At 42.2% G+C, this 7840-nt stretch overlaps 1 long non-coding RNA gene across 1 annotated transcript in view; it reads left to right on the top strand.

The window, feature by feature from the left end:
- LOC132398675 (uncharacterized) overlaps positions 1-3690 on the top strand; it is a 7755-nt gene extending 4065 nt beyond the window's left edge. Inside the window, exons 3-4 of the long non-coding RNA XR_009513768.1 lie at positions 715-843; positions 1899-3690. This is a non-coding gene — a long non-coding RNA (uncharacterized LOC132398675). The remainder of the gene's footprint in view (positions 1-714; positions 844-1898) is intronic.
- Positions 3691-7840: the final 4150 nt, after the last annotated feature.

Below are 7840 nucleotides of genomic sequence, written 5' to 3'. Positions count from 1 at the left end.
GGCAAGCGGTGCACATGGCAATTGGGAAGGTATGCTCTGCACGCACTTTTAACTAAGTATGTCTGTTGAATATTCAGCTTTGTAGTGTCTGTAACCTGGGGAACATTAATGCTTGGCCGAATTTTTACTGCTTGTAAGTAAATGATTAACATACTTCTTCACAGTCAGTGTTTCCTTTCTCACTCGCTGGACCCGTGAACCTGATTCAATGTTACGCAGTCACAGGTGTAAAGTGAGTAGAGTAGCTGGCTAAGCACACACCCCTGCAGTGCTCCTGTGCTGATGGAGATTGTGAATGAGATGTATTTGCCAATACAAACTGACTGGCATCTACAAATGAGGAATTCCAGGACCCAATTGCCCAAGGGGGTATTGACGCTCAGATCTTGGAGTGTCAACAATGATTAGTTTTGAGGGAATGATGGAGCAAGTCCATTGTGTTACTTACCCAGGGGTATCTTGTGACTGTCACATGACCATGATGTAATTGAGTCTCTGCTGGGCATGATGTAATGGTCTTGTGATGGTGGAGTGATGTAATTTTCCTGCCAGTGAGAGGTCATGTGATGGCCTGTTTCAACAGGTAGAAAAGGGAAAACCCTTGCTGTGATGCAGGTCAGTTTGTGGTTTAATTTGTCAGAGACTCCATCTTGCTGCGTATTCATCCCATGATGCAGTTTTGTTTTAGAGTGGTGTTTTACTTTCTGCCTTAAGTCTCAAAGGTTATTGCCAGCAGTTTCACTACAATACTGCCAGTCTAGTCCAGTCGGAAAGTGAAGAATTTATTGAAGTTCGGAAAGCCCGAAGGATCGAGAAAAGTTGGTGTGGTCGGCGATAAAACAGGTTCGACCTTATTTCATCTTTGTTCAAGGAATTAGTAACCTGCGTCTGAGATAGCTCCTGCATTGCTGTAAGAGCACATTTTGCCAAGGAAAGATCAGTGCCTTTAAGCTGTTTTATTTCCTTCATCATAAATCCTTCGGGCAAGGCATATTTTGGCTGGGATCAGCAGTAATGTCGTGCCATCAAGGAATTTGTTACTTCTAGGAAAATCTCTGTGTAAATTATTTGGACTTTTGCATTTACTACTTTTAAGAACTGTGTTCGCATTTCTCATTTTAAGAACTGTTTGAGTTGCTGTATAGCAGTTAACTTCCAGTTAAGTTAGTCATTTGTTTACTTTTGGTTTTTTTATTGAGCAGTTTTTAATAAATGTTTTATTTGTTTATAAAAACCTGTCTTAATTCTATATTCATCGTTGCCATATCGTAACAATTGAACATTTTGGCAAACACTCATCTCCTGTCTCACTGACAATCACCAATCACATTCCCAAGTCTAATAATTTACCTCACCCCACCAAGCTTACAACTACAACTCAAATCTCCATTTCCTCAAAATGCCAAGCATGTGGGAATGACACACCCAAAAAATTCCCTTTTTTTTAAGAAAAAACTCCCTTCTGGAAAGTGTCATAGGGCTATTTAAGCAAAGAAAAACATAGCACCATCTTAAACATTTCTTACTCCGAGCAGTGAATCTGATCAACCATTCTAGTTAGCACCACCCCCCCCCCACTAACACCACACTGTATTTATTAGCTCAGTTACTGCACTGTAAACACTTCAAAGTGTTTTTAAAATACTGCTTACATTGTAAATACATGCTAGTGTTTATGAATTTATGCACTTTGTATTCCATATTTGTACATCTAACTTTATTTTTATATAATTCTTTATTCTTTATACTTGTCGAATGTTGTTTTTCATTGCATGTCAGGCCAACACACACTCAGTAAATTTATAACACATGTAAATTGTGCGTTGTTCCTCTTTGCGCATGGTGGCACGTCAGGTGACAATTTTGCTGTTTCCTTAGCATTTGCCTTTCTTTTACAGGGCCGACTTGCTAGCTCAATGCTCAACCCAGCACAGATGGAGAGCGTGTGAGGAACCGGTTGGGCTCGAACCCAGGACCACTCGCCTCGAAGTCCAGTGCGGATACCAGTACATCACCGACCAGTTTATGTGTAAATGTATGTGGCAAATAAAGTTGATCCTGGATGCTCCTCCCACTTCTAAAACTGTTCTCTCACTGCCTCACTGACTGAAAATTCATCCCATCGGCCAACAAACAATCGCTCACCCATGACCTTTCCCTTCACATATCAATCAACAGGAACCCCTGTTGCCAAACACTCCTGTGACTGTTAGGACACAATTTCCTTTGTGTTCTCTGCAAAAGGAGATCCTTGAATGTACAGAAACTGTTCAATAGCAGTATTGAATTTCCACTGGTAAACCCAAAAGCAAACAAACATCTTTTCATCTGCTGTGAGCATGTGCTCCTGCCTTACTTCCTGCCCATTACGACACTGGCATTTAGGACAGCAATGAAGGTCCTCCATCTCTGTCTGTCCTTGGTCACTCAGATGCAGAAGGATTCTTCATTGCTCTTTCTGTATCAGTTTTGTTTCACCAGTTTTGTTTCAGTCAGGGTTGTTAGCCCTGAGCTGAGCCCCCAAACATGGAAGATTAGTGGATCACTTTACCCTTTGATCCATTTAGCATGGGTGACCCTACCAAGAGCCAAAGCATAAAGCCCTGACTCCAGACAACATTACTCTCTGGGTTATTGAGGCACACAAGTCTCCAAACCCAACAACAAGGTTGTGGCACACTTGGAGGGGAGAATATCTCCAACACACCCTTAATGGCTCTGCCCGGAATACTGCAGCCTTCACATATCATGTTATGTTTTGTCGAAAGAAGCTACTCACTGACTTTTAAACATATGAAACTTTTTAATACTTTTTCTGGTTATTTCAATTTTACTGTATTGTGAGAGACAGTACTTAGAAATTACTGTGGTGTGGAATTCCAATCAGCAGCAAGGGGAGGCGTAGAGTACTTCTGGGGTTAAAATATCTCAGGTACTGGAAATCTGAAGTAAGAACTGGAAACGTTGGAAAAACTCAGCATACGAGGCAGTATCTGTGAAGAAAGGCTTATTATTCTGATGAAAGAGCACTGTCCTGCATTCTGTTTCTCTTACTCTTTTTAAGAGTCGAAAAGACCTATGAAGACTTCAATTTGCAATTGTGTCATTATCTCTTCCAACCAATGATGACAAACAGATGGAAAATTTGACCTAAATTTCTTGAAATCCCTGAAAATATGAAATCAGCATTGGTATTGTTCTGTTACTTTCATTCGCTGAGAACGGATATAATATCTGACAATCAGATTTAATCCTGGAAAGTATGTTCTATTGTTTTGTGATGAATATAACATGTACTTCCTCTGTTTAATCTGTAAATCAACAGCCATTAGTTTTCCGGTAATGCAAATGTATATCAGCATTACGTTGTCTTTCTGGTTGCTCCCAGTTTGGGCGATTTTAAATCTGGGCAGTCTGCAGATAACGAACACTGAGCTAAACTGAACATGCTTGGATTCTTTCGTTTCTGGGTTTTATATTCTGTGCTTTTCACTCATTTATTTGTTGCCATTTGCATGACTTGATTTTGTTTGCTCGTATCTAGGGGGCAGTGGGGGGATTAGGCTTGACATTTATTGTTTGAGCATTTCCGTGGTTCTCTTCATTTCGTGGCTGTCTTTGGGGAAGTCGAGTCTCAGAGTTGTATACTGCATACATACTTTGATAATAAATGTATTTTGAATCTTTGAATCTCATTAGAGTGGCTGTCCATCATGTCCAACAATGACAGGAAACCCATGCGAGGGAGTCTAGTGCCATTGCACTAGACAGTTTGACTTCCTCAATCTCAGAAGTGGTACAGACAAGCATTAAACTGGGGTCTCCCTTGGTTGCAGTGGATGACCATGAAATCTTCTGTGCCTTGTCATGCCCTTCGCTCGCCACAGAGTGTTGTAGTACTGCCTTCCTGGCCATTGGCTCTTACTGTAGATTTCATCCACCCAGTCCGCCACTTTGCATGTCCCTATCTCATCAGGGTATGAGGCCTAACCTCACCTGTGTTAGCCCACCTGTCGAAGCAGTGTACCGAGATGTGGCCGCTATCGCATGCAAACAGCTACTTGGAGCAACAAGTGAGAGCTGAGTGGCCACTGGGGATCAAAGGTGAATGAGATGCCCCAGAATGGACACAACAAGCCCCTTCACCAGAGGTGCCACCCCTCCCTGGATACCCCATATAAGATACTGAAGCAACACACACAGAATACTGGAGGAACTCGGCAGGTCAGGCAGTATCTATGGAAAAGAGTGAATAGTTGACGTTTTGGGGCAGAAGGAAGCGGGGAAGATGCCTGAATAAAAAGGTGGGAGGAGGGGAAAGAAGCTAGCTGGATGTAATAGGTGAAGCCAGGTGAGTGGGAAAGGTCAAGGGCTGGAGAAGGAAGGACCTGATAAGAGAGGAGAGTGGACCACAGGAGAGAGGGATGAACGGAAGGAGGAGAGGACCCAGGAAAAGTAGTAGGCAGATGACAAAAAGTGAAAGATCAGAGTGGGGATTAGAGGAAGGGGGTAAGGATACAGAATACTATGTGTATATATATATATGTATATACACACACACAGTATAAACTCAGATTTTTGCTTGTGCATTAATATGAACTCAGTGGCCATTTTATTTTAAATATACACGACTGGAAAGTAATTAACTCAACATAGATCTTGAACAGTAAACGTCGCATGAGGCATACAATTCCTGTAAATTTTATTCATTACTCTTATATGGGTGCTTGCCAGCAAGATTTATCACCAGACCTGATTTCCTTGAACCAAGTTGTTTGCTCCGTTCCTTGACAAGGCAGCGAAGCCAACAACCACATTGCTGTAAGCACATCAAGATCATACTTTTACGGGCAATGAATTTCCTTTCTAAAAGAACATCAGATGAAACAGGTGTTTTTTTTAACAGCAGGTTAATCAATTCATTGTCACCTCAACTGAAACTAATCTTTCTTTTAATTACAGATGTTGTTATTAATTAATCAGCTGAATTTACATTCCCAGCTGCTGTGGTGAGTGTTGAACGTATGCCTCTAGATCATTGGTCCAAACATTTGGTGGACCAGTCCTCCCCACTAACCTCCCTCCAGACACTTGGCAGTGTGGAGGATCAGAAGGAGCTTGGGGTCCATAGGACACTCAAAGCTGCTGCGCAGGTTAACTCTGTGGTTAAGAAGGCATACAGTGCATTGGCTTTCATCAACCATGGGATTGAGTTTAGGAGCCGAGAGGTAATTTTACAGCTATGTAGGACCCTGGTCAGACCCCACTTGGAGTATTGAAGTCAGTTCTGATCACTTCACTACAGGAAGAATGTGGAAACTATAGAAAGGGTGCAGAGGAGATTTACAAGGATGTTACCTGGATTGGGGAGCATGGCTTATGAGAACAGGTTGAGTGAACTCGGCCTTTTCTCCTTGGAGTGAAGGAGGATGAGAGGTGATCTGATAGAGGTATATAAGTTGATGAAAGACATTGATTGTGTGGATAGTAAGAAGCTTTTTCCCAGTGTTGAAATGGCCAGCATGAGAGGGTACAGTTTTAAGGTGCCTGGAAGAAGGTACAGAGGAGGTGCCAGGGGTAAGTATTTTACACAGAGCGGTGAGTGCGTGGAATGGGCTGCTGGCAAAGGTGGTGGAGGCAGATACGATAGTGTCTTTTAAGAGACTACTGGATAGGTACATGGAGCTTAGAAAAATAGAGGGCTATGTGTAATCCTAGGTAAGTTCTAAAATAAGTGCATGTTCTGCACAGCGTTGTAGGCCGAACGGCCTGTATTGTACTGTAGGTTTTCTATGTTTCATTCTGGTAAACAAATCATCGTCCTCCCTTCACCTAATCCCATCTCTGACCTTTTACTTTTTCTCATCTGCCTATTGCTCCCCCAGGTCCTTTCCTCCTTCCCTTTCCCCTATGGTCCACTCTCAACTCCTACCAGATTCCTTCCTCTCCAGCCCTTTAACCTTCCCATCCACCTGGCTAAACCCATCACCTTCCAGCCAGCCTCCTTCCCCTCCCACAGTCTTTTAATTCAGTCATCTCGCCCTTTCCCTCTCAGTCCTGATGAAGGGTCTCAACCCAAATCATCACCTCTTTATGTTTTTTCATAGATGCTGTTTGACCTGCTGAATTCCTCCAGCATTTTGTGTGTCTTCCAGTAATGAAGCTATTTTTCATGTGCCAAGGTTGTAGTTGAAAGGAGGTAACAACATTGTAAAATAAATGTTATTGTTTACTTTTTTGATCCAGACTGGTAAATGTGGGGACAGGATGGGTTGAAGTTTAAGCAAAGAAACTGTAGCTCCAGGGAAAATAACTGAATCATAAACTTTGAACTAGTTGTATCATCGTTCCAATACTTTAAGAACAAAAAGGGCTGCTACCATAACTACAACAAGTGCTGAACAGTTACCTATGTACTGAAACATCTCTGGAGATGGAAGTAGGGGAATCTGGTGAAGTGTAACCCTGTTACTGGAGGCAATAAACTTATTGCTCCCTCCCAAGGGAGAAAACTGGGCTTAGTTGTATGCACTTGTACTTAAATCAAAGTTCAAAGTACAGATATGTCAACAAATGCAACCTTGAGATTCATTTCCTTACGGGCACACTCTAAATCTGTAACAGAGTAATAACCATTAATAGAATCAAGGAAAGACTGCACCAACTTGGGCATTCAACCAGAGTGCAGAAGACAAACTGTACAAATACAAAAAGAAAGAAATAGTAAAAATAAATAAACAAGCAATAAGGATCGAGAACATGAGGTGAAGTTTCCCTGAAAGTGAGTCCATTGGTTGTGGGGACTTTTCAATGCTGGGGTCATCAGCCCATCGAGTTCGCAATTCCATCGTGACTGATTCCGGATCCCACTCAACCCCATGCACCTGGCTTCTAACCATATCCTTTAATGCCCTGAGCATTCAGGAAACCTGCTTTAAATATACCCACAGAATTGGCTTCCAACGCAGTCTGTGGCAGAGCATTCCACAGATTTGCTACTCTCTGGCTAAAAAAAATTCCTCCTTACCTCTGTTCTATAAGGTTGCCCCTCAATTTTGAGGCTGTGCCCCCTAGTACTGGATGCCCCCACCATAGAAAACATCCTCCCCATATTCACCTTATCTGGTTCTTTCAATATTCGATAGGTTCAATGAGATCCCCATGCATTCTTCTGAATTCCAGTGAGTACAGGCTCAAAGCAGCCAAATGCCCCTTCATTCCCAGAATTATCCTTGTGAACCTCCTCTGGACTCTCTCCAATGACAACACATCATTTCTGAGATAAGGGGCCGAAAAATGTTGACAACACTCTAAGTGTGGCCTGACTAGTGTCTTATAAAGCCTCCGCATTATCTCTTTGCTTTTATATTCTATTCCCCTTGAAATAAATGTCAACATCGTACTTGCCTTCTTTACCACAGACTTGACCTGTAAATTAACCTTCTGGGAGTTTTGGAAGAGGCGTCATGAGTCCCTCTGCACCTTTGATATTTGAATCTTCTTCCCAACTAGATAATACTATTGTTCCTTTTACCAAAATCTATAATCATACATTTCACAACACTGTATACCATCTATAATTTTTTTCTCCATTCTTTCAATTTGTCTAAGTCCTGCTGGATTCACATTGCTTCCTCAGCACTACGTATCCCTCCACCTATCATCATATCGTGCAGAATTTGCCACAAGGCCATCAATTTCACAAAATCATTGACAAGTAATGTGAAAAGCAGCGGTCCCAATACTCACCCGCGAGGAACACCACTAGTCACTGGCAGCCAGGCAGAAAAGGCCCCCTTTATTCCCACTCTCTGCCTCCTGCCTGTCAGACATTCCGCTA

The sequence above is a fragment of the Hypanus sabinus genome, chromosome 8, assembly GCF_030144855.1.
Source record: "Hypanus sabinus isolate sHypSab1 chromosome 8, sHypSab1.hap1, whole genome shotgun sequence".
NCBI classification, from domain to species: Eukaryota; Metazoa; Chordata; class Chondrichthyes; order Myliobatiformes; family Dasyatidae; genus Hypanus; species Hypanus sabinus.
The sequence above is the reverse complement of the archived record's forward strand: the minus strand, read 5'-3'. Positions and strand labels throughout refer to the sequence as shown.